We start from the raw sequence: 20506 nt of genomic DNA on the forward strand, positions 1-20506 counted from the left end.
CCCTGCTGGTGGAAGTGAGGAAAAGCAAAAGCCTACAGCACCTGGTATTCCCAGGCGGTCTCCCATCCAAGTACTAACCAGGCCCGACCCTGCTTAGCTTCCGAGATCAGGCATGTTCAGGGTGGTGTGGCCATAGGCTGAGACAGTCTTCTCACTTACTCCTCTTCTACTTTGCAGCCTGGCTGCTGGCAGCTCTTTGCACTACTTCACGCTAGACCTTCTTCTTCACTTTTTGCCTTCTCTTAAGGGAACTTCATACTCCAACAGGAGCAGTGCAAGAGCTGGGGGGCGGCCCTTATACCCACAGGTGTTGTTCAGCAACCAGTCACAGGCCGCAGCCGCCCTCTTTCAAAAGGGCTGGGCGCAAGGTCTGCGCAGGGCTAAGAAACCATCCCGGGGGTGAAAGAAAGAGCAAGCTGGACCAGAGCCCATTGTCCAGTAGTCGGCTAAGGAAGAAGTTGAGATGGTTGCCCGTGCCTGGAAGCGAAGCTGCTTTTCAGTCAGCTTCTCTTTTCTTAGGGCGCGTTGTCTGCAAAGATGTTCAGCCTGTGTTGCCCTGTAAATTGGTCTGCAGGTTACTAGCTATGGCTTCCAGCCCGGCGGGAGGCCCAGATACTATGGAAATGAAGCCTGCTATTATTAAAAGTAAAAAGCCACAACGCTGGTGGCCACCACGCCCGCTGCGGCTGCTAAGAGTGATAGCGGTAAGACTGAGAATACTAGGATTTTGCAAGGCCTAAAGAGTGCAAGAGAGAAAGCGAATGTAAAAGAAGCAAGTGTGCAGTGTAAAAAGTGAATGTAAAAATGGCATAGAGGAGAGTGACCCCTGCTGGTGGAAGTGAGGAAAAGCAAAAGCCTACAGCACCTGGTATTCCCAGGCGGTCTCCCATCCAAGTACTAACCAGGCCCAACCCTGCTTAGCTTCCGAGATCAGGCGTGTTCAGGGTGGTGTGGCCGTAGGCAGAGACAGGCTTCTCACTTACTCCTCTTCTACTTTGCAGCCTGGCTGCTGGCAGCCCTTTGCACTACTTCACGCTAGACCTTTTTCTTCACTTTTTGCCTTCTCTTAAGGGAACTTCATACTCCAACAGGAGCAGTGCAAGAGCTGGGGGCGGCCCTTATACCCACAGGTGTTGTTCAGCAACCAGTCACAGGCCGCAGCCGCCCTCTTTCAAAAGGGCTGGGCGCAAGGTCTGCGCAGGGCTAAGAAACCATCCCGGGGGTGAAAGAAAGAGCAAGCTGGACCAGAGCCCATTGTCCAGTAGTCGGCTAAGGAAGAAGTTGAGATGGTTGCCCGTGCCTGGAAGCGAAGCTGCTTTTCAGTCAGCTTCTCTTTTCTTAGGGCGCGTTGTCTGCAAAGATGTTCAGCCTGTGTTGCCCTGTAAATTGGTCTGCAGGTTACTAGCTATGGCTTCCAGCCCGGCGGGAGGCCCAGATACTATGGAAATGAAGCCTGCTATTATTAAAAGTAAAAAGCCACAACGCTGGTGGCCACCACGCCCGCTGCGGCTGCTAAGAGTGATAGCGGTAAGACTGAGAATACTAGGATTTTGCAAGGCCTAAAGAGTGCAAGAGAGAAAGCGAATGTAAAAGAAGCAAGTGTGCAGTGTAAAAAGTGAATGTAAAAATGGCATAGAGGAGAGTGACCCCTGCTGGTGGAAGTGAGGAAAAGCAAAAGCCTACAGCACCTGGTATTCCCAGGCGGTCTCCCATCCAAGTACTAACCAGGCCCGACCCTGCTTAGCTTCCGAGATCAGACGAGATCGGGCGTGTTCAGGGTGGTGTGGCCGTAGGCGGAGACAAATTTCTCACTTACTCCTCTTCTACTTTGCAGCCTGGCTGCTGGCAGCTCTTTGCACTACTTCACGCTAGACCTTTTTCTTCACTTTTTGCCTTCTCTTAAGGGAACTTCATACTCCAACAGGAGCAGTGCAAGAGCTGGGGGCGGCCCTTATACCCACAGGTGTTGTTCAGCAACCAGTCACAGGCCGCAGCCGCCCTCTTTCAAAAGGGCTGGGCGCAAGGTCTGCGCAGGGCTAAGAAACCATCCCGGGGGTGAAAGAAAGAGCAAGCTGGACCAGAGCCCATTGTCCAGGAGTCGGCTAAGGAAGAAGTTGAGATGGTTGCCCGTGCCTGGAAGCGAAGCTGCTTTTCAGTCAGCTTCTCTTTTCTTAGGGCACGTTGTCTGCAAAGATGTTCAGCCTGTGTTGCCCTGTAAATTGGTCTGCAGGTTACTAGCTATGGCTTCCAGCCCGGCGGGAGGCCCAGATACTATGGAAATGAAGCCTGCTATTATTAAAAGTAAAAAGCCACAACGCTGGTGGCCACCACGCCCGCTGCGGCTGCTAAGAGTGATAGCGGTAAGACTGAGAATACTAGGATTTTGCAAGGCCTAAAGAGTGCAAGAGAGAAAGCGAATGTAAAAGAAGCAAGTGTGCAGTGTAAAAAGTGAATGTAAAAATGGCATAGAGGAGAGTGACCCCTGCTGGTGGAAGTGAGGAAAAGCAAAAGCCTACAGCACCTGGTATTCCCAGGCGGTCTCCCATCCAAGTACTAACCAGGCCCGACCCTGCTTAGCTTCCAAGATCAGACGAGATCGGGCGTGTTGAGGGTGGTGTGGCCGTAGGCAGAGACAAGCTTCTCACTTACTCCTCTTCTACTTTGCAGCCTGGCTGCTGGCAGCTCTTTGCACTACTTCACGCTAGACCTTTTTCTTCACTTTTTGCCTTCTCTTAAGGGAACTTCATACTCCAACAGGAGCAGTGCAAGAGCTGGGGGCGGCCCTTATACCCACAGGTGTTGTTCAGCAACCAGTCACAGGCCGCAGCCGCCCTCTTTCAAAAGGGCTGGGCGCAAGGTCTGCGCAGGGCTAAGAAACCATCCCGGGGGTGAAAGAAAGAGCAAGCTGGACCAGAGCCCATTGTCCAGGAGTCGGCTAAGGAAGAAGTTGAGATGGTTGCCCGTGCCTGGAAGCGAAGCTGCTTTTCAGTCAGCTTCTCTTTTCTTAGGGCACGTTGTCTGCAAAGATGTTCAGCCTGTGTTGCCCTGTAAATTGGTCTGCAGGTTACTAGCTATGGCTTCCAGCCCGGCGGGAGGCCCAGATACTATGGAAATGAAGCCTGCTATTATTAAAAGTAAAAAGCCACAACGCTGGTGGCCACCACGCCCGCTGCGGCTGCTAAGAGTGATAGCGGTAAGACTGAGAATACTAGGATTTTGCAAGGCCTAAAGAGTGCAAGAGAGAAAGCGAATGTAAAAGAAGCAAGTGTGCAGTGTAAAAAGTGAATGTAAAAATGGCATAGAGGAGAGTGACCCCTGCTGGTGGAAGTGAGGAAAAGCAAAAGCCTACAGCACCTGGTATTCCCAGGCGGTCTCCCATCCAAGTACTAACCAGGCCCGACCCTGCTTAGCTTCCGAGATCAGACGAGATCGGGCGTGTTCAGGGTGGTGTGGCCGTAGGCAGAGACAGGCTTCTCACTTACTCCTCTTCTACTTTGCAGCCTGGCTGCTGGCAGCTCTTTGCACTACTTCACGCTAGACCTTCTTCTTCACTTTTTGCCTTCTCTTAAGGGAACTTCATACTCCAACAGGAGCAGTGCAAGAGCTGGGGGGCGGCCCTTATACCCACAGGTGTTGTTCAGCAACCAGTCACAGGCCGCAGCCGCCCTCTTTCAAAAGGGCTGGGCGCAAGGTCTGCGCAGGGCTAAGAAACCATCCCGGGGGTGAAAGAAAGAGCAAGCTGGACCAGAGCCCATTGTCCAGTAGTCGGCTAAGGAAGAAGTTGAGATGGTTGCCCGTGCCTGGAAGCGAAGCTGCTTTTCAGTCAGCTTCTCTTTTCTTAGGGCGCGTTGTCTGCAAAGATGTTCAGCCTGTGTTGCCCTGTAAATTGGTCTGCAGGTTACTAGCTATGGCTTCCAGCCCGGCGGGAGGCCCAGATACTATGGAAATGAAGCCTGCTATTATTAAAAGTAAAAAGCCACAACGCTGGTGGCCACCACGCCCGCTGCGGCTGCTAAGAGTGATAGCGGTAAGACTGAGAATACTAGGATTTTGCAAGGCCTAAAGAGTGCAAGAGAGAAAGCGAATGTAAAAGAAGCAAGTGTGCAGTGTAAAAAGTGAATGTAAAAATGGCATAGAGGAGAGTGACCCCTGCTGGTGGAAGTGAGGAAAAGCAAAAGCCTACAGCACCTGGTATTCCCAGGCGGTCTCCCATCCAAGTACTAACCAGGCCCGACCCTGCTTAGCTTCCGAGATCAGATGAGATCGGGCGTGTTCAGGGTGGTGTGGCCGTAGGCAGAGACAGGCTTCTCACTTACTCCTCTTCTACTTTGCAGCCTGGCTGCTGGCAGCCCTTTGCACTACTTCACGCTAGACCTTTTTCTTCACTTTTTGCCTTCTCTTAAGGGAACTTCATACTCCAACAGGAGCAGTGCAAGAGCTGGGGGCGGCCCTTATACCCACAGGTGTTGTTCAGCAACCAGTCACAGGCCGCAGCCGCCCTCTTTCAAAAGGGCTGGGCGCAAGGTCTGCGCAGGGCTAAGAAACCATCCCGGGGGTGAAAGAAAGAGCAAGCTGGACCAGAGCCCATTGTCCAGGAGTCGGCTAAGGAAAAAGTTGAGATGGTTGCCCGTGCCTGGAAGCGAAGCTGCTTTTCAGTCAGCTTCTCTTTTCTTAGGGCACGTTGTCTGCAAAGATGTTCAGCCTGTGTTGCCCTGTAAATTGGTCTGCAGGTTACTAGCTATGGCTTCCAGCCCGGCGGGAGGCCCAGATACTATGGAAATGAAGCCTGCTATTATTAAAAGTAAAAAGCCACAACGCTGGTGACCACCACGCCCGCTGCGGCTGCTAAGAGTGATAGCGGTAAGACTGAGAATACTAGGATTTTGCAAGGCCTAAAGAGTGCAAGAGAGAAAGCGAATGTAAAAGAAGCAAGTGTGCAGTGTAAAAAGTGAATGTAAAAATGGCATAGAGGAGAGTGACCCCTGCTGGTGGAAGTGAGGAAAAGCAAAAGCCTACAGCACCTGGTATTCCCAGGCGGTCTCCCATCCAAGTACTAACCAGGCCCGACCCTGCTTAGCTTCCGAGATCAGACAAGATCGGGCGTGTTCAGGGTGGTGTGGCCGTAGGCAGAGACAGGCTTCTCACTTACTCCTCTTCTACTTTGCAGCCTGGCTGCTGGCAGCTCATTGCACTACTTCACGCTAGACCTTCTTCTTCACTTTTTGCCTTCTCTTAAGGGAACTTCATACTCCAACAGGAGCAGTGCAAGAGCTGGGGGGCGGCCCTTATACCCACAGGTGTTGTTCAGCAACTAGTCACAGGCCGCAGCCGCCCTCTTTCAAAAGGGCTGGGCGCAAGGTCTGCGCAGGGCTAAGAAACCATCCCGGGGGTGAAAGAAAGAGCAAGCTGGACCAGAGCCCATTGTCCAGGAGTCGGCTAAGGAAGAAGTTGAGATGGTTGCCCGTGCCTGGAAGCGAAGCTGCTTTTCAGTCAGCTTCTCTTTTCTTAGGGCACGTTGTCTGCAAAGACGTTCAGCCTGTGTTGCCCTGTAAATTGGTCTGCAGGTTACTAGCTATGGCTTCCAGCCCGGCGGGAGGCCCAGATACTATGGAAATGAAGCCTGCTATTATTAAAAGTAAAAAGCCACAACGCTGGTGGCCACCACGCCCGCTGCGGCTGCTAAGAGTGATAGCGGTAAGACTGAGAATACTAGGATTTTGCAAGGCCTAAAGAGTGCAAGAGAGAAAGCGAATGTAAAAGAAGCAAGTGTGCAGTGTAAAAAGTGAATGTAAAAATGGCATAGAGGAGAGTGACCCCTGCTGGTGGAAGTGAGGAAAAGCAAAAGCCTACAGCACCTGGTATTCCCAGGCGGTCTCCCATCCACGTACTAACCAGGCCCGACCCTGCTTAGCTTCCGAGATCAGACGAGATCAGGCGTGTTCAGGGTGGTGTGGCCGTAGGCAGAGACAGGCTTCTCACTTACTCCTCTTCTACTTTGCAGCCTGGCTGCTGGCAGCCCTTTGCACTACTTCACGCTAGACCTTTTTCTTCACTTTTTGCCTTCTCTTAAGGGAACTTCATACTCCAACAGGAGCAGTGCAAGAGCTGGGGGCGGCCCTTATACCCACAGGTGTTGTTCAGCAACCAGTCACAGGCCGCAGCCGCCCTCTTTCAAAAGGGCTGGGCGCAAGGTCTGCGCAGGGCTAAGAAACCATCCCGGGGGTGAAAGAAAGAGCAAGCTGGACCAGAGCCCATTGTCCAGGAGTCGGCTAAGGAAGAAGTTGAGATGGTTGCCCGTGCCTGGAAGCGAAGCTGCTTTTCAGTCAGCTTCTCTTTTCTTAGGGCACGTTGTCTGCAAAGATGTTCAGCCTGTGTTGCCCTGTAAATTGGTCTGCAGGTTACTAGCTATGGCTTCCAGCCCGGCGGGAGGCCCAGATACTATGGAAATGAAGCCTGCTATTATTAAAAGTAAAAAGCCACAACGCTGGTGGCCACCACGCCCGCTGCGGCTGCTAAGAGTGATAGCGGTAAGACTGAGAATACTAGGATTTTGCAAGGCCTAAAGAGTGCAAGAGAGAAAGCGAATGTAAAAGAAGCAAGTGTGCAGTGTAAAAAGTGAATGTAAAAATGGCATAGAGGAGAGTGACCCCTGCTGGTGGAAGTGAGGAAAAGCAAAAGCCTACAGCACCTGGTATTCCCAGGCGGTCTCCCATCCAAGTACTAACCAGGCCCGACCCTGCTTAGCTTCCGAGATCAGACGAGATCGGGCGTGTTCAGGGTGGTGTGGCCGTAGGCAGAGACAGGCTTCTCACTTACTCCTCTTCTACTTTGCAGCCTGGCTGCTGGCAGCTCTTTGCACTACTTCACGCTAGACCTTCTTCTTCACTTTTTGCCTTCTCTTAAGGGAACTTCATACTCCAACAGGAGCAGTGCAAGAGCTGGGGGGCGGCCCTTATACCCACAGGTGTTGTTCAGCAACCAGTCACAGGCCGCAGCCGCCCTCTTTCAAAAGGGCTGGGCGCAAGGTCTGCGCAGGGCTAAGAAACCATCCCGGGGGTGAAAGAAAGAGCAAGCTGGACCAGAGCCCATTGTCCAGTAGTCGGCTAAGGAAGAAGTTGAGATGGTTGCCCGTGCCTGGAAGCGAAGCTGCTTTTCAGTCAGCTTCTCTTTTCTTAGGGCGCGTTGTCTGCAAAGATGTTCAGCCTGTGTTGCCCTGTAAATTGGTCTGCAGGTTACTAGCTATGGCTTCCAGCCCGGCGGGAGGCCCAGATACTATGGAAATGAAGCCTGCTATTATTAAAAGAAAAAAGCCACAACGCTGGTGGCCACCACGCCCGCTGCGGCTGCTAAGAGTGATAGCGGTAAGACTGAGAATACTAGGATTTTGCAAGGCCTAAAGAGTGCAAGAGAGAAAGCGAATGTAAAAGAAGCAAGTGTGCAGTGTAAAAAGTGAATGTAAAAATGGCATAGAGGAGAGTGACCCCTGCTGGTGGAAGTGAGGAAAAGCAAAAGCCTACAGCACCTGGTATTCCCAGGCGGTCTCCCATCCAAGTACTAACCAGGCCCGACCCTGCTTAGCTTCCAAGATCAGACGAGATCGGGCGTGTTCAGGGTGGTGTGGCCGTAGGCAGAGACAGGCTTCTCACTTACTCCTCTTCTACTTTGCAGCCTGGCTGCTGGCAGCCCTTTGCACTACTTCACGCTAGACCTTTTTCTTCACTTTTTGCCTTCTCTTAAGGGAACTTCATACTCCAACAGGAGCAGTGCAAGAGCTGGGGGCGGCCCTTATACCCACAGGTGTTGTTCAGCAACCAGTCACAGGCCGCAGCCGCCCTCTTTCAAAAGGGCTGGGCGCAAGGTCTGCGCAGGGCTAAGAAACCATCCCGGGGGTGAAAGAAAGAGCAAGCTGGACCAGAGCCCATTGTCCAGGAGTCGGCTAAGGAAAAAGTTGAGATGGTTGCCCGTGCCTGGAAGCGAAGCTGCTTTTCAGTCAGCTTCTCTTTTCTTAGGGCACGTTGTCTGCAAAGATGTTCAGCCTGTGTTGCCCTGTAAATTGGTCTGCAGGTTACTAGCTATGGCTTCCAGCCCGGCGGGAGGCCCAGATACTATGGAAATGAAGCCTGCTATTATTAAAAGTAAAAAGCCACAACGCTGGTGGCCACCACGCCCGCTGCGGCTGCTAAGAGTGATAGCGGTAAGACTGAGAATACTAGGATTTTGCAAGGCCTAAAGAGTGCAAGAGAGAAAGCGAATGTAAAAGAAGCAAGTGTGCAGTGTAAAAAGTGAATGTAAAAATGGCATAGAGGAGAGTGACCCCTGCTGGTGGAAGTGAGGAAAAGCAAAAGCCTACAGCACCTGGTATTCCCAGGCGGTCTCCCATGCACGTACTAACCAGGCCCGACCCTGCTTAGCTTCCGAGATCAGACGAGATCGGGCGTGTTCAGGGTGGTGTGGCCGTAGGCAGAGACAGGCTTCTCACTTACTCCTCTTCTACTTTGCAGCCTGGCTGCTAGCAGCCCTTTGCACTACTTCATGCTAGACCTTTTTCTTCACTTTTTGCCTTCTCTTAAGGGAACTTCATACTCCAACAGGAGCAGTGCAAGAGCTGGGGGCGGCCCTTATACCCACAGGTGTTGTTCAGCAACCAGTCACAGGCCGCAGCCGCCCTCTTTCAAAAGGGCTGGGCGCAAGGTCTGCGCAGGGCTAAGAAACCATCCCGGGGGTGAAAGAAAGAGCAAGCTGGACCAGAGCCCATTGTCCAGTAGTCGGCTAAGGAAGAAGTTGAGATGGTTGCCCGTGCCTGGAAGCGAAGCTGCTTTTCAGTCAGCTTCTCTTTTCTTAGGGCGCGTTGTCTGCAAAGATGTTCAGCCTGTGTTGCCCTGTAAATTGGTCTGCAGGTTACTAGCTATGGCTTCCAGCCCGGCGGGAGGCCCAGATACTATGGAAATGAAGCCTGCTATTATTAAAAGAAAAAAGCCACAACGCCGGTGGCCACCACGCCCGCTGCGGCTGCTAAGAGTGATAGCGGTAAGACTGAGAATACTAGGATTTTGCAAGGCCTAAAGAGTGCAAGAGAGAAAGCGAATGTAAAAGAAGCAAGTGTGCAGTGTAAAAAGTGAATGTAAAAATGGCATAGAGGAGAGTGACCCCTGCTGGTGGAAGTGAGGAAAAGCAAAAGCCTACAGCACCTGGTATTCCCAGGCGGTCTCCCATCCAAGTACTAACCAGGCCCGACCCTGCTTAGCTTCCGAGATCAGACGAGATCGGGCGTGTTCAGGGTGGTGTGGCCGTAGGCGGAGACAAACTTCTCACTTACTCCTCTTCTACTTTGCAGCCTGGCTGCTGGCAGCTCTTTGCACTACTTCACGCTAGACCTTTTTCTTCACTTTTTGCCTTCTCTTAAGGGAACTTCATACTCCAACAGGAGCAGTGCAAGAGCTGGGGGCGGCCCTTATACCCACAGGTGTTGTTCAGCAACCAGTCACAGGCCGCAGCCGCCCTCTTTCAAAAGGGCTGGGCGCAAGGTCTGCGCAGGGCTAAGAAACCATCCCGGGGGTGAAAGAAAGAGCAAGCTGGACCAGAGCCCATTGTCCAGGAGTCGGCTAAGGAAGAAGTTGAGATGGTTGCCCGTGCCTGGAAGCGAAGCTGCTTTTCAGTCAGCTTCTCTTTTCTTAGGGCGCGTTGTCTGCAAAGATGTTCAGCCTGTGTTGCCCTGTAAATTGGTCTGCAGGTTACTAGCTATGGCTTCCAGCCCGGCGGGAGGCCCAGATACTATGGAAATGAAGCCTGCTATTATTAAAAGTAAAAAGCCACAACGCTGGTGGCCACCACGCCCGCTGCGGCTGCTAAGAGTGATAGCGGTAAGACTGAGAATACTAGGATTTTGCAAGGCCTAAAGAGTGCAAGAGAGAAAGCGAATGTAAAAGAAGCAAGTGTGCAGTGTAAAAAGTGAATGTAAAAATGGCATAGAGGAGAGTGACCCCTGCTGGTGGAAGTGAGGAAAAGCAAAAGCCTACAGCACCTGGTATTCCCAGGCGGTCTCCCATCCAAGTACTAACCAGGCCCGACCCTGCTTAGCTTCCGAGATCAGACGAGATCGGGCGTGTTCAGGGTGGTGTGGCCGTAGGCAGAGACAGGCTTCTCACTTACTCCTCTTCTACTTTGCAGCCTGGCTGCTGGCAGCTCTTTGCACTACTTCACGATAGACCTTTTTCTTCACTTTTTACCTTCTCTTAAGGGAACTTCATACTCCAACAGGAGCAGTGCAAGAGCTGGGGGCGGCCCTTATACCCACAGGTGTTGTTCAGCAACCAGTCACAGGCCGCAGCCGCCCTCTTTCAAAAGGGCTGGGCGCAAGGTCTGCGCAGGGCTAAGAAACCATCCCGGGGGTGAAAGAAAGAGCAAGCTGGACCAGAGCCCATTGTCCAGGAGTCGGCTGAGGAAGAAGTTGAGATGGTTGCCCGTGCCTGGAAGCGAAGCTGCTTTTCAGTCAGCTTCTCTTTTCTTAGGGCACTTTGTCTGCAAAGATGTTCAGCCTGTGTTGCCCTGTAAATTGGTCTGCAGGTTACTAGCTATGGCTTCCAGCCCGGCGGGAGGCCCAGATACTATGGAAATGAAGCCTGCTATTATTAAAAGTAAAAAGCCACAACGCTGGTGGCCACCACGCCCGCTGCGGCTGCTAAGAGTGATAGCGGTAAGACTGAGAATACTAGGATTTTGCAAGGCCTAAAGAGTGCAAGAGAGAAAGCGAATGTAAAAGAAGCAAGTGTGCAGTGTAAAAAGTGAATGTAAAAATGGCATAGAGGAGAGTGACCCCTGCTGGTGGAAGTGAGGAAAAGCAAAAGCCTACAGCACCTGGTATTCCCAGGCGGTCTCCCATCCAAGTACTAACCAGGCCCGACCCTGCTTAGCTTCCGAGATCAGACGAGATCAGGCGTGTTCAGGGTGGTGTGGCCGTAGGCGGAGACAAACTTCTCACTTACTCCTCTTCTACTTTGCAGCCTGGCTGCTGGCAGCTCTTTGCACTACTTCACGCTAGACCTTTTTCTTCACTTTTTGCCTTCTCTTAAGGGAACTTCATACTCCAACAGGAGCAGTGCAAGAGCTGGGGGCGGCCCTTATACCCACAGGTGTTGTTCAGCAACCAGTCACAGGCCGCAGCCGCCCTCTTTCAAAAGGGCTGGGCGCAAGGTCTGCGCAGGGCTAAGAAACCATCCCGGGGGTGAAAGAAAGAGCAAGCTGGACCAGAGCCCATTGTCCAGTAGTCGGCTAAGGAAGAAGTTGAGATGGTTGCCCGTGCCTGGAAGCGAAGCTGCTTTTCAGTCAGCTTCTCTTTTCTTAGGGCACTTTGTCTGCAAAGATGTTCAGCCTGTGTTGCCCTGTAAATTGGTCTGCAGGTTACTAGCTATGGCTTCCAGCCCGGCGGGAGGCCCAGATACTATGGAAATGAAGCCTGCTATTATTAAAAGTAAAAAGCCACAACGCTGGTGGCCACCACGCCCGCTGCGGCTGCTAAGAGTGATAGCGGTAAGACTGAGAATACTAGGATTTTGCAAGGCCTAAAGAGTGCAAGAGAGAAAGCGAATGTAAAAGAAGCAAGTGTGCAGTGTAAAAAGTGAATGTAAAAATGGCATAGAGGAGAGTGACCCCTGCTGGTGGAAGTGAGGAAAAGCAAAAGCCTACAGCACCTGGTATTCCCAGGCGGTCTCCCATCCAAGTACTAACCAGGCCCGACCCTGCTTAGCTTCCGAGATCAGACGAGATCGGGCGTGTTCAGGGTGGTGTGGCCGTAGGCAGAGACAGGCTTCTCACTTACTCCTCTTCTACTTTGCAGCCTGGCTGCTGGCAGCTCTTTGCACTACTTCACGCTAGACCTTCTTCTTCACTTTTTGCCTTCTCTTAAGGGAACTTCATACTCCAACAGGAGCAGTGCAAGAGCTGGGGGGCGGCCCTTATACCCACAGGTGTTGTTCAGCAACCAGTCACAGGCCGCAGCCGCCCTCTTTCAAAAGGGCTGGGCGCAAGGTCTGCGCAGGGCTAAGAAACCATCCCGGGGGTGAAAGAAAGAGCAAGCTGGACCAGAGCCCATTGTCCAGTAGTCGGCTAAGGAAGAAGTTGAGATGGTTGCCCGTGCCTGGAAGCGAAGCTGCTTTTCAGTCAGCTTCTCTTTTCTTAGGGCACGTTGTCTGCAAAGATGTTCAGCCTGTGTTGCCCTGTAAATTGGTCTGCAGGTTACTAGCTATGGCTTCCAGCCTGGCGGGAGGCCCAGATACTATGGAAATGAAGCCTGCTATTATTAAAAGTAAAAAGCCACAACGCTGGTGGCCACCACGCCCGCTGCGGCTGCTAAGAGTGATAGCGGTAAGACTGAGAATACTAGGATTTTGCAAGGCCTAAAGAGTGCAAGAGAGAAAGCGAATGTAAAAGAAGCAAGTGTGCAGTGTAAAAAGTGAATGTAAAAATGGCATAGAGGAGAGTGACCCCTGCTGGTGGAAGTGAGGAAAAGCAAAAGCCTACAGCACCTGGTATTCCCAGGCGGTCTCCCATCCAAGTACTAACCAGGCCCGACCCTGCTTAGCTTCCGAGATCGGGCGTGTTCAGGGTGGTGTGGCCGTAGGCAGAGACAGGCTTCTCACTTACTCCTCTTCTACTTTGCAGCCTGGCTGCTGGCAGCCCTTTGCACTACTTCACGCTAGACCTTTTTCTTCACTTTTTGCCTTCTCTTAAGGGAACTTCATACTCCAACAGGAGCAGTGCAAGAGCTGGGGGCGGCCCTTATACCCACAGGTGTTGTTCAGCAACCAGTCACAGGCCGCAGCCGCCCTCTTTCAAAAGGGCTGGGCGCAAGGTCTGCGCAGGGCTAAGAAACCATCCCGGGGGTGAAAGAAAGAGCAAGCTGGACCAGAGCCCATTGTCCAGGAGTCGGCTAAGGAAGAAGTTGAGATGGTTGCCCGTGCCTGGAAGCGAAGCTGCTTTTCAGTCAGCTTCTCTTTTCTTAGGGCACGTTGTCTGCAAAGATGTTCAGCCTGTGTTGCCCTGTAAATTGGTCTGCAGGTTACTAGCTATGGCTTCCAGCCCGGCGGGAGGCCCAGATACTATGGAAATGAAGCCTGCTATTATTAAAAGTAAAAAGCCACAACGCTGGTGGCCACCACGCCCGCTGCGGCTGCTAAGAGTGATAGCGGTAAGACTGAGAATACTAGGATTTTGCAAGGCCTAAAGAGTGCAAGAGAGAAAGCGAATGTAAAAGAAGCAAGTGTGCAGTGTAAAAAGTGAATGTAAAAATGGCATAGAGGAGAGTGACCCCTGCTGGTGGAAGTGAGGAAAAGCAAAAGCCTACAGCACCTGGTATTCCCAGGCGGTCTCCCATCCAAGTACTAACCAGGCCCGACCCTGCTTAGCTTCCGAGATCAGACGAGATCGGGCGTGTTCAGGGTGGTGTGGCCGTAGGCAGAGACAGGCTTCTCACTTACTCCTCTTCTACTTTGCAGCCTGGCTGCTGGCAGCCCTTTGCACTACTTCACGCTAGACCTTTTTCTTCACTTTTTGCCTTCTCTTAAGGGAACTTCATACTCCAACAGGAGCAGTGCAAGAGCTGGGGGCGGCCCTTATACCCACAGGTGTTGTTCAGCAACCAGTCACAGGCCGCAGCCGCCCTCTTTCAAAAGGGCTGGGCGCAAGGTCTGCGCAGGGCTAAGAAACCATCCCGGGGGTGAAAGAAAGAGCAAGCTGGACCAGAGCCCATTGTCCAGGAGTCGGCTAAGGAAGAAGTTGAGATGGTTGCCCGTGCCTGGAAGCGAAGCTGCTTTTCAGTCAGCTTCTCTTTTCTTAGGGCACGTTGTCTGCAAAGATGTTCAGCCTGTGTTGCCCTGTAAATTGGTCTGCAGGTTACTAGCTATGGCTTCCAGCCCGGCGGGAGGCCCAGATACTATGGAAATGAAGCCTGCTATTATTAAAAGTAAAAAGCCACAACGCTGGTGGCCACCACGCCCGCTGCGGCTGCTAAGAGTGATAGCGGTAAGACTGAGAATACTAGGATTTTGCAAGGCCTAAAGAGTGCAAGAGAGAAAGCGAATGTAAAAGAAGCAAGTGTGCAGTGTAAAAAGTGAATGTAAAAATGGCATAGAGGAGAGTGACCCCTGCTGGTGGAAGTGAGGAAAAGCAAAAGCCTACAGCACCTGGTATTCCCAGGCGGTCTCCCATCCAAGTACTAACCAGGCCCGACCCTGCTTAGCTTCCGAGATCGGGCGTGTTCAGGGTGGTGTGGCCGTAGGCAGAGACAGGCTTCTCACTTACTCCTCTTCTACTTTGCAGCCTGGCTGCTGGCAGCCCTTTGCACTACTTCACGCTAGACCTTTTTCTTCACTTTTTGCCTTCTCTTAAGGGAACTTCATACTCCAACAGGAGCAGTGCAAGAGCTGGGGGCGGCCCTTATACCCACAGGTGTTGTTCAGCAACCAGTCACAGGCCGCAGCCGCCCTCTTTCAAAAGGGCTGGGCGCAAGGTCTGCGCAGGGCTAAGAAACCATCCCGGGGGTGAAAGAAAGAGCAAGCTGGACCAGAGCCCATTGTCCAGGAGTCGGCTAAGGAAGAAGTTGAGATGGTTGCCCGTGCCTGGAAGCGAAGCTGCTTTTCAGTCAGCTTCTCTTTTCTTAGGGCACGTTGTCTGCAAAGATGTTCAGCCTGTGTTGCCCTGTAAATTGGTCTGCAGGTTACTAGCTATGGCTTCCAGCCCGGCGGGAGGCCCAGATACTATGGAAATGAAGCCTGCTATTATTAAAAGTAAAAAGCCACAACGCTGGTGGCCACCACGCCCGCTGCGGCTGCTAAGAGTGATAGCGGTAAGACTGAGAATACTAGGATTTTGCAAGGCCTAAAGAGTGCAAGAGAGAAAGCGAATGTAAAAGAAGCAAGTGTGCAGTGTAAAAAGTGAATGTAAAAATGGCATAGAGGAGAGTGACCCCTTCTGGTGGAAGTGAGGAAAAGCAAAAGCCTACAGCACCTGGTATTCCCAGGCGGTCTCCCATCCAAGTACTAACCAGGCCCGACCCTGCTTAGCTTCCGAGATCAGACGAGATCGGGCGTGTTCAGGGTGGTGTGGCCGTAGGCAGAGACAGGCTTCTCACTTACTCCTCTTCTACTTTGCAGCCTGGCTGCTGGCAGCCCTTTGCACTACTTCACGCTAGACCTTTTTCTTCACTTTTTGCCTTCTCTTAAGGGAACTTCATACTCCAACAGGAGCAGTGCAAGAGCTGGGGGCGGCCCTTATACCCACAGGTGTTGTTCAGCAACCAGTCACAGGCCGCAGCCGCCCTCTTTCAAAAGGGCTGGGCGCAAGGTCTGCGCAGGGCTAAGAAACCATCCCGGGGGTGAAAGAAAGAGCAAGCTGGACCAGAGCCCATTGTCCAGGAGTCGGCTAAGGAAGAAGTTGAGATGGTTGCCCGTGCCTGGAAGCGAAGCTGCTTTTCAGTCAGCTTCTCTTTTCTTAGGGCACGTTGTCTGCAAAGATGTTCAGCCTGTGTTGCCCTGTAAATTGGTCTGCAGGTTACTAGCTATGGCTTCCAGCCCGGCGGGAGGCCCAGATACTATGGAAATGAAGCCTGCTATTATTAAAAGTAAAAAGCCACAACGCTGGTGGCCACCACGCCCGCTGCGGCTGCTAAGAGTGATAGCGGTAAGACTGAGAATACTAGGATTTTGCAAGGCCTAAAGAGTGCAAGAGAGAAAGCGAATGTAAAAGAAGCAAGTGTGCAGTGTAAAAAGTGAATGTAAAAATGGCATAGAGGAGAGTGACCCCTGCTGGTGGAAGTGAGGAAAAGCAAAAGCCTACAGCACCTGGTATTCCCAGGCGGTCTCCCATCCAAGTACTAACCAGGCCCGACCCTGCTTAGCTTCCGAGATCAGACGAGATCGGGCGTGTTCAGGGTGATGTGGCCGTAGGCGGAGACAAACTTCTCACTTACTCCTCTTCTACTTTGCAGCCTGGCTGCTGGCAGCTCTTTGCACTACTTCACGCTAGACCTTTTTCTTCACTTTTTGCCTTCTCTTAAGGGAACTTCATACTCCAACAGGAGCAGTGCAAGAGCTGGGGGCGGCCCTTATACCCACAGGTGTTGTTCAGCAACCAGTCACAGGCCGCAGCCGCCCTCTTTCAAAAGGGCTGGGCGCAAGGTCTGCGCAGGGCTAAGAAACCATCCAGGGGGTGAAAGAAAGAGCAAGCTGGACCAGAGCCCATTGTCCAGGAGTCGGCTAAGGAAGAAGTTGAGATGGTTGCCCGTGCCTGGAAGCGCAGCTGCTTTTCAGTCAGCTTCTCTTTTCTTAGGGCACGTTGTCTGCAAAGATGTTCAGCCTGTGTTGCCCTGTAAATTGGTCTGCAGGTTACTAGCTATGGCTTCCAGCCCGGCGGGAGGCCCAGATACTATGGAAATGAAGCCTGCTATTATTAAAAGAAAAAAGCCACAACGATGGTGGCCACCACGCCCGCTGCGGCTGCTAAGAGTGATAGCGGTAAGACTGAGAATACTAGGATTTTGCAAGGCCTAAAGAGTGCAAGAGAGAAAGCGAATGTAAAAGAAGCAAGTGTGCAGTGTAAAAAGTGAATGTAAAAATGGCATAGAGGAGAGTGACCCCTGCTGGTGGAAGTGAGGAAAAGCAAAAGCCTACAGCACCTGGTATTCCCAGGCGGTCTCCCATCCAAGTACTAACCAGGCCCGACCCTGCTTAGCTTCCGAGATCAGACGAGATCGGGCGTGTTCAGGGTGGTGTGGCCATAGGCAGAGACAGACTTCTCACTTACTCCTCTTCTACTTTGCAGCCTGGCTGCTGGCAGCCCTTTGCACTACTTCACGCTAGACCTTTTTCTTCACTTTTTGCCTTCTCTTAAGGGAACTTCATACTCCAACAGGAGCAGTGCAAGAGCTGGGGGCGGCCCTTATACCCACAGGTGTTGTTCAGCAACCAGTCACAGGCCGCAGCCGCCCTCTTTCAAAAGGGCTGGGCGCAAGGTCTGCGCAGGGCTAAGAAACCATCCCGGGGGTGAAAGAAAGAGCAAGCTGGACCAGAGCCCATTGTCCAGGAGTCGGCTAAGGAAGAAGTTGAGATGGTTGCCCGTGCCTGGAAGCGAAGCTGCTTTTCAGTCAGCTTCTCTTTTCTTAGGGCGCGTTGTCTGCAAAGATGTTCAGCCTGTGTTGCCCTGTAAATTGGTCTGCAGGTTACTAGCTATGGCTTCCAGCCCGGCGGGAGGCCCAGATACTATGGAAATGAAGCCTGCTATTATTAAAAGTAAAAAGCCACAACGCTGGTGGCCACCACGCCCGCTGCGGCTGCTAAGAGTGATAGCGGTAAGACTGAGAATACTAGGATTTTGCAAGGCCTAAAGAGTGCAAGAGAGAAAGCGAATGTAAAAGAAGCAAGTGTGCAGTGTAAAAAGTGAATGTAAAAATGGCATAGAGGAGAGTGACCCCTGCTGGTGGAAGTGAGGAAAAGCAAAAGCCTACAGCACCTGGTATTCCCAGGCGGTCTCCCATCCAAGTACTAACCAGGCCCGACCCTGCTTAGCTTCCGAGATCAGACGAGATCGGGCGTGTTCAGGGTGGTGTGGCCGTAGGCAGAGACAGGCTTTTCACTTACTCCTCTTCTACTTTGCAGCCTGGCTGCTGGCAGCCCTTTGCACTACTTCACGCTAGACCTTTTTCTTCACTTTTTGCCTTCTCTTAAGGGAACTTCATACTCCAACAGGAGCAGTGCAAGAGCTGGGGGCGGCCCTTATACCCCCAGGTGTTGTTCAGCAACCAGTCACAGGCCGCAGCCGCCCTCTTTCAAAAGGGCTGGGCGCAAGGTCTGCGCAGGGCTAAGAAACCATCCCGGGGGTGAAAGAAAGAGCAAGCTGGACCAGAGCCCATTGTCCAGTAGTCGGCTAAGGAAGAAGTTGAGATGGTTGCCCGTGCCTGGAAGCGAAGCTGCTTTTCAGTCAGCTTCTCTTTTCTTAGGGCGCGTTGTCTGCAAAGATGTTCAGCCTGTGTTGCCCTGTAAATTGGTCTGCAGGTTACTAGCTATGGCTTCCAGCCCGGCGGGAGGCCCAGATACTATGGAAATGAAGCCTGCTATTATTAAAAGAAAAAAGCCACAACGCTGGTGGCCACCACGCCCGCTGCGGCTGCTAAGAGTGATAGCGGTAAGACTGAGAATACTAGGATTTTGCAAGGCCTAAAGAGTGCAAGAGAGAAAGCGAATGTAAAAGAAGCAAGTGTGCAGTGTAAAAAGTGAATGTAAAAATGGCATAGAGGAGAGTGACCCCTGCTGGTGGAAGTGAGGAAAAGCAAAAGCCTACAGCACCTGGTATTCCCAGGCGGTCTCCCATCCAAGTACTAACCAGGCCCGACCCTGCTTAGCTTCCGAGATCAGACAAGATCGGGCGTGTTCAGGGTGGTGTGGCCGTAGGCAGAGACAGGATTCTCACTTACTCCTCTTCTACTTTGCAGCCTGGCTGCTGGCAGCTCTTTGCACTACTTCACGCTAGACCTTCTTCTTCACTTTTTGCCTTCTCTTAAGGGAACTTCATACTCCAACAGGAGCAGTGCAAGAGCTGGGGGGCGGCCCTTATACCCACAGGTGTTGTTCAGCAACCAGTCACAGGCCGCAGCCGCCCTCTTTCAAAAGGGCTGGGCGCAAGGTCTGCGCAGGGCTAAGAAACCATCCCGGGGGTGAAAGAAAGAGCAAGCTGGACCAGAGCCCATTGTCCAGGAGTCGGCTAAGGAAGAAGTTGAGATGGTTGCCCGTGCCTGGAAGCGAAGCTGCTTTTCAGTCAGCTTCTCTTTTCTTAGGGCGCGTTGTCTGCAAAGATGTTCAGCCTGTGTTGCCCTGTAAATTGGTCTGCAGGTTACTAGCTATGGCTTCCAGCCCGGCTGGAGGCCCAGATAATATGGAAATGAAGCCTGCTATTATTAAAAGTAAAAAGCCACAATGCTGGTGGCCACCACGCCCGCTGCGGCTGCTAAGAGTGATAGCGGTAAGACTGAGAATACTAGGATTTTGCAAGGCCTAAAGAGTGCAAGAGAGAAAGCGAATGTAAAAGAAGCAAGTGTGCAGTGTAAAAAGTGAATGTAAAAATGGCACAGAGGAGAGTGACCCCTGCTGGTGGAAGTGAGGAAAAGCAAAAGCCTACAGCACCTGGTATTCCCAGGCGGTCTCCCATCCAAGTACTAACCAGGCACAACCCTGCTTAGCTTCCGAGATCAGACGAGATCGGGCGTGTTCAGGGTGGTGTGGCCGTAGGCAGAGACAGGCTTCTCACTTACTCCTCTTCTACTTTGCAGCCTGGCTGCTGGCAGCTCTTTGCACTACTTCACGCTAGACCTTTTTCTTCACTTTTTGCCTTCTCTTAAGGGAACTTCATACTCCAACAGGAGCAGTGCAAGAGCTGGGGGCGGCCCTTATACCCACAGGTGTTGTTCAGCAACCAGTCACAGGCCGCAGCCGCCCTCTTTCAAAAGGGCTGGGCGCAAGGTCTGCGCAGGGCTAAGAAACCATCCCGGGGGTGAAAGAAAGAGCAAGCTGGACCAGAGCCCATTGTCCAGGAGTCGGCTAAGGAAGAAGTTAAGATGGTTGCCCGTGCCTGGAAGCGAAGCTGCTTTTCAGTCAGCTTCTCTTTTCTTAGGGCACGTTGTCTGCAAAGATGTTCAGCCTGTGTTGCCCTGTAAATTGGTCTGCAGGTTACTAGCTATGGCTTCCAGCCCGGCGGGAGGCCCAGATACTATGGAAATGAAGCCTGCTATTATTAAAAGTAAAAAGCCACAACGCTGGTGGCCACCACGCCCGCTGCGGCTGCTAAGAGTGATAGCGGTAAGACTGAGAATACTAGGATTTTGCAAGGCCTAAAGAGTGCAAGAGAGAAAGCGAATGTAAAAGAAGCAAGTGTGCAGTGTAAAAAGTGAATGTAAAAATGGCATAGAGGAGAGTGACCCCTGCTGGTGGAAGTGAGGAAAAGCAAAAGCCTACATCACCTGGTATTCCCAGGCGGTCTCCCATACAAGTACTAACCAGGCCCGACCCTGCTTAGCTTACGAGATCGGGCGTGTTCAGGGTGGTGTGGCCGTAGGCAGAGACAGGCTTCTCACTTACTCCTCTTCTATTTTGCAGCCTGGCTGCTGGCAGCCCTTTGCACTACTTCACGCTAGACCTTTTTCTTCACTTTTTGCCTTCTCTTAAGGGAACTTCATACTCCAACAGGAGCAGTGCAACAGCTGGGGGCGGCCCTTATACCCACAGGTGTTGTTCAGCAACCAGTCACAGGCCGCAGCCGCCCTCTTTCAAAAGGGCTGGGCGCAAGGTCTGCGCAGGGCTAAGAAACCATCCCGGGGGTGAAAGAAAGAGCAAGCTGGACCAGAGCCCATTGTCCAGGAGTCGGCTAAGGAAAAAGTTGAGATGGTTGCCCGTGCCTGGAAGCGAAGCTGCTTTTCAGTCAGCTTCTCTTTTCTTAGGGCACGTTGTCTGCAAAGATGTTCAGCCTG

General features: G+C 52.2%; 20 non-coding genes and 5 pseudogenes across 20 annotated transcripts; all 25 read right to left on the reverse strand.

Moving 5' to 3' along the window:
• Positions 1 to 29: 29 nt before the first annotated feature.
• Positions 30 to 138, reverse strand: LOC142190484 (5S ribosomal RNA; annotated as a pseudogene).
• A 715-nt stretch (positions 139 to 853) lies between these two features.
• Positions 854 to 962, reverse strand: LOC142190342 (5S ribosomal RNA; annotated as a pseudogene).
• Positions 963 to 1676: 714 nt separating this feature from the next.
• Positions 1677 to 1795, reverse strand: LOC142191294 (5S ribosomal RNA). The gene has a single exon (XR_012714898.1). It is a non-coding gene; the product is annotated as a 5S ribosomal RNA (ribosomal RNA).
• A 714-nt stretch (positions 1796 to 2509) lies between these two features.
• On the reverse strand, positions 2510 to 2628 carry LOC142190157 (5S ribosomal RNA). Its single transcript, XR_012714087.1, has one exon. It is a non-coding gene; the product is annotated as a 5S ribosomal RNA (ribosomal RNA).
• Positions 2629 to 3342: 714 nt separating this feature from the next.
• On the reverse strand, positions 3343 to 3461 carry LOC142191305 (5S ribosomal RNA). Its single transcript, XR_012714909.1, has one exon. It is a non-coding gene; the product is annotated as a 5S ribosomal RNA (ribosomal RNA).
• A 715-nt stretch (positions 3462 to 4176) lies between these two features.
• Positions 4177 to 4295, reverse strand: LOC142191203 (5S ribosomal RNA). Its single transcript, XR_012714811.1, has one exon. It is a non-coding gene; the product is annotated as a 5S ribosomal RNA (ribosomal RNA).
• A 714-nt stretch (positions 4296 to 5009) lies between these two features.
• On the reverse strand, positions 5010 to 5128 carry LOC142189949 (5S ribosomal RNA). Its single transcript, XR_012713893.1, has one exon. It is a non-coding gene; the product is annotated as a 5S ribosomal RNA (ribosomal RNA).
• Positions 5129 to 5843: 715 nt separating this feature from the next.
• On the reverse strand, positions 5844 to 5962 carry LOC142190124 (5S ribosomal RNA). The gene has a single exon (XR_012714055.1). It is a non-coding gene; the product is annotated as a 5S ribosomal RNA (ribosomal RNA).
• A 714-nt stretch (positions 5963 to 6676) lies between these two features.
• LOC142191316 (5S ribosomal RNA) lies at positions 6677 to 6795 on the reverse strand. Its single transcript, XR_012714920.1, has one exon. It is a non-coding gene; the product is annotated as a 5S ribosomal RNA (ribosomal RNA).
• A 715-nt stretch (positions 6796 to 7510) lies between these two features.
• LOC142189864 (5S ribosomal RNA) lies at positions 7511 to 7629 on the reverse strand. The gene has a single exon (XR_012713814.1). It is a non-coding gene; the product is annotated as a 5S ribosomal RNA (ribosomal RNA).
• A 714-nt stretch (positions 7630 to 8343) lies between these two features.
• On the reverse strand, positions 8344 to 8462 carry LOC142190135 (5S ribosomal RNA). Its single transcript, XR_012714066.1, has one exon. It is a non-coding gene; the product is annotated as a 5S ribosomal RNA (ribosomal RNA).
• A 714-nt stretch (positions 8463 to 9176) lies between these two features.
• On the reverse strand, positions 9177 to 9295 carry LOC142191329 (5S ribosomal RNA). The gene has a single exon (XR_012714932.1). It is a non-coding gene; the product is annotated as a 5S ribosomal RNA (ribosomal RNA).
• Positions 9296 to 10009: 714 nt separating this feature from the next.
• Positions 10010 to 10128, reverse strand: LOC142191340 (5S ribosomal RNA). The gene has a single exon (XR_012714943.1). It is a non-coding gene; the product is annotated as a 5S ribosomal RNA (ribosomal RNA).
• Positions 10129 to 10842: 714 nt separating this feature from the next.
• Positions 10843 to 10961, reverse strand: LOC142189777 (5S ribosomal RNA). Its single transcript, XR_012713732.1, has one exon. It is a non-coding gene; the product is annotated as a 5S ribosomal RNA (ribosomal RNA).
• Positions 10962 to 11675: 714 nt separating this feature from the next.
• On the reverse strand, positions 11676 to 11794 carry LOC142191352 (5S ribosomal RNA). Its single transcript, XR_012714954.1, has one exon. It is a non-coding gene; the product is annotated as a 5S ribosomal RNA (ribosomal RNA).
• A 715-nt stretch (positions 11795 to 12509) lies between these two features.
• LOC142190321 (5S ribosomal RNA) lies at positions 12510 to 12618 on the reverse strand (annotated as a pseudogene).
• A 714-nt stretch (positions 12619 to 13332) lies between these two features.
• LOC142191364 (5S ribosomal RNA) lies at positions 13333 to 13451 on the reverse strand. Its single transcript, XR_012714965.1, has one exon. It is a non-coding gene; the product is annotated as a 5S ribosomal RNA (ribosomal RNA).
• Positions 13452 to 14165: 714 nt separating this feature from the next.
• LOC142190322 (5S ribosomal RNA) lies at positions 14166 to 14274 on the reverse strand (annotated as a pseudogene).
• Positions 14275 to 14988: 714 nt separating this feature from the next.
• LOC142191375 (5S ribosomal RNA) lies at positions 14989 to 15107 on the reverse strand. Its single transcript, XR_012714976.1, has one exon. It is a non-coding gene; the product is annotated as a 5S ribosomal RNA (ribosomal RNA).
• Positions 15108 to 15821: 714 nt separating this feature from the next.
• LOC142189823 (5S ribosomal RNA) lies at positions 15822 to 15940 on the reverse strand. Its single transcript, XR_012713775.1, has one exon. It is a non-coding gene; the product is annotated as a 5S ribosomal RNA (ribosomal RNA).
• A 714-nt stretch (positions 15941 to 16654) lies between these two features.
• LOC142189733 (5S ribosomal RNA) lies at positions 16655 to 16773 on the reverse strand. Its single transcript, XR_012713690.1, has one exon. It is a non-coding gene; the product is annotated as a 5S ribosomal RNA (ribosomal RNA).
• A 714-nt stretch (positions 16774 to 17487) lies between these two features.
• On the reverse strand, positions 17488 to 17606 carry LOC142189648 (5S ribosomal RNA). The gene has a single exon (XR_012713609.1). It is a non-coding gene; the product is annotated as a 5S ribosomal RNA (ribosomal RNA).
• Positions 17607 to 18320: 714 nt separating this feature from the next.
• LOC142189950 (5S ribosomal RNA) lies at positions 18321 to 18439 on the reverse strand. The gene has a single exon (XR_012713894.1). It is a non-coding gene; the product is annotated as a 5S ribosomal RNA (ribosomal RNA).
• A 715-nt stretch (positions 18440 to 19154) lies between these two features.
• On the reverse strand, positions 19155 to 19273 carry LOC142190015 (5S ribosomal RNA). Its single transcript, XR_012713955.1, has one exon. It is a non-coding gene; the product is annotated as a 5S ribosomal RNA (ribosomal RNA).
• Positions 19274 to 19987: 714 nt separating this feature from the next.
• LOC142190543 (5S ribosomal RNA) lies at positions 19988 to 20096 on the reverse strand (annotated as a pseudogene).
• Between the last annotated feature and the right edge of the window lie 410 nt (positions 20097 to 20506).

The sequence above is a fragment of the Leptodactylus fuscus genome, chromosome 1, assembly GCF_031893055.1.
Source record: "Leptodactylus fuscus isolate aLepFus1 chromosome 1, aLepFus1.hap2, whole genome shotgun sequence".
Taxonomy (NCBI): domain Eukaryota; kingdom Metazoa; phylum Chordata; class Amphibia; order Anura; family Leptodactylidae; genus Leptodactylus; species Leptodactylus fuscus.